The sequence below is a fragment of the Leptopilina heterotoma genome, unplaced genomic scaffold, assembly GCF_015476425.1.
Source record: "Leptopilina heterotoma isolate Lh14 unplaced genomic scaffold, ASM1547642v1 Lhet_364, whole genome shotgun sequence".
Lineage (NCBI taxonomy): Eukaryota > Metazoa > Arthropoda > Insecta > Hymenoptera > Figitidae > Leptopilina > Leptopilina heterotoma.
In genome coordinates, this window is record NW_025111044.1 from 193266 (window position 1) to 196087 (window position 2822).

The window sequence follows — 2822 nt, forward strand, 5'->3', positions numbered from 1 at the left end:
TTGTTTATAATTTTAATTTGTTTAAATAATTTGTTATTTACAAAATTAGACAATTATGTTAAATTGTTATTGTTAAATTTAATAAAAATGAAAAAAGAACAACTAAAAAGTAAAATATTATTTTTTTTCAAGTTTATGTCAAAAAAGCAATGTTGGCAAAGAGCGTTGTGAACAATTTTTCTATACTCAGCCAGCACTTGCCGCCGTGGCTTGTCCAAGCTTTGGCGAAACAAAAATTCTGTACTGCGCCAGCACTAATTGTCGAGGCTCGGCTAGACTACGCCGAACAATCGTCTGAGTACGAAGCCAGTGGTGAACATCGGCACTACACTGGCATTTCCCATTGGGTATAAAGGAGATTAATTTTTAATAGAGATTATTAATTTTTAAGTCTCCATTACATACAAAATATCTAGATTTTACTGTTACACAATTATGAAAAAAATATCAATGTAAAACTAACATAAACACAACCTAAAAATTATTTTCTTCTTAAGTCCCTTTCTTCAGAACGCGTCACAAATGATAAATAACACCGGCACAGAAAAAAATTGGATTGACAGGACTGCCATGTGGTAGGTTTTCTTCCTTAAGGTGTATCTAAAGAGAAAAACATTGTCCAAACTAAAAGTTAGTTCGTGTTCTCTTTGTACAGGCTTGGTGCGGAGGGGTAAAGTTTGAAAAACTGATTTTTATGGGAATTTACTTAATTTCTATAAATAAAGTTGAATTTTTGCTTCTTCTAAATGTTTTTTTAAATTCAGTGACTTTAATAACATAAGAATTGAATATATATATAAAAAAATGGCGCATTCAAAATGGTGGATTTAAAAAAAAATTGTTCAGATTTTCTTGAAACTTGTTACTCGGGGGTTTTGGGGTCGCTTATTACGAATCTGACATCAGATTTTTAAAATTTAAAATGGCGGATCCAATATGGCAGACGAAATTTTAAAAAAAATTTCGCATTTACTTGAAACTCGTTATTTGGGGGTTTTCGGGGTCGCCGATTACGAATATGATGTTAGTTTATAAAAATTTAATATGGCGGATTCAATATGTCGGACAAAATATATTTATAAATATATTTTGTCCGACATATAGGATTCATTTATAAATGAATGAAATCGATTGAAACTTGCTACTTCGTGGGGATTTTTGAGGTCGCTGGATACGAATCTGATGTTGGATTTTAAAAATTCAAAACGGTGTATCCAATACGACTTACGATGAAATTGTTTTCAGATTTTCTTGGTTTTTGGCACTTAGGTGTTTCTTCTAGTCGCTAATTTTAAATCTGAATTTTTCATAATCCAGAAATCGTTTACTGTAAATGTTTTACTAAAATTTAATCGCATTTCACAGTGGGCCAGGATCGTCGAATTTTGGCCGAAAATACAATTTTTTAACTTTCAAATATGCACAAAAGAATTTATCCATAGTATTTAATAGTAAATAAGGAATTTATTGCATAAAGGATTTGTTAAATAATAAAAAATTGTGTCTTCTAGAACTATTTAAAGTTTAACATTTAAGATAAAATAATAAAATGTTTTTGATTGAAATATTTAATATATTTAGAAATACATAATATTTGGAAAATCAAGTTATAGAACGATTACTTAGCATGTCTACTTTGACGCCAATATGTGCCATTTTGCGCCTTTTCATATTTTTTCAACATAACAAGAATATTGCAATAAACATATAAATATATGCAACTAGCTGTCGTACCCGTCTTCGACGGGTTTTAGTTTCTACTAATATATTTGAACAGGTGTCTACCAATTGGGAATTTAATTTGACTGGGAAAAACTAATAATTAGTTACCATTAACTATTTCATTATCAAAATATTACCATTTGAATCAGTAAATGACTTTTTCTATCAAATACTATTTTCAACTAATTCAGATTTACAGAACAGTATTTGTCAATTTGTAGTACTTTATGCGTTCGTAGTATTTTAATTAATGCATTAATAATTAATACTAATTCTCCACCAGCTTTTGGAGTTATATAAGAGTCTAATTTGAACTAATTGTATCGCAAGTAGGCCCCACGTTACGACTGCTAAAATCAAAAATAAGACCTATATTGTAATCTGAAAGTAGGTCTTAAATTTTGACAAATAAAAATATTACATCAATAGAAATTAAAGCAAAAACAATTTTTTAAAAATGAATTAATATAATAAAACTTTTTTTAATTAGATAAGAAAATTCCCGATTTTTCTCTAGTCGAATTAAATTCCCGGCTATTTCTCGGGATACCTTTCCGATTAATAGACACTCTGTTAAATGTATTAGTAGAAATTATAACACGTTTTTGATTCCCACATGGGAAATCTACATGGGATCTACTTTTATAAAGGAAACCATATTGATTCCTATGTAAAACCGTATGGTATAATTTTTCCATATCCCTATTAAAAATTTCCACATGGGATTTTACATTTTACCCGTTTTTGCGTAATGCCCGGATAGAATTTTGGAAAGCAACACCATACCCCAAACATTTCTAAAATTCAAGAAGAACAATTTTAATTCATAAATAGGAATTTGTTATTTATGTATTTTCAAAGTCATTTCTAAAACATTTCTTGAATTCAAAAAAAGAAAATTTTGATTCATAAATCCTAATTCATAAATCTTAAGGACTTTCTGTGTCCCAGTGCCCGCTGAAGTCAAATTTCAGTATTATTGATACTTTTACTGTATACCCTTTATATTGAACATAAATATTTTATTTTCTACGTTAAATATGATAATACATACTATGAAATTTTCAAACTTAAAACCTGAAAATATCAATATAGAAATT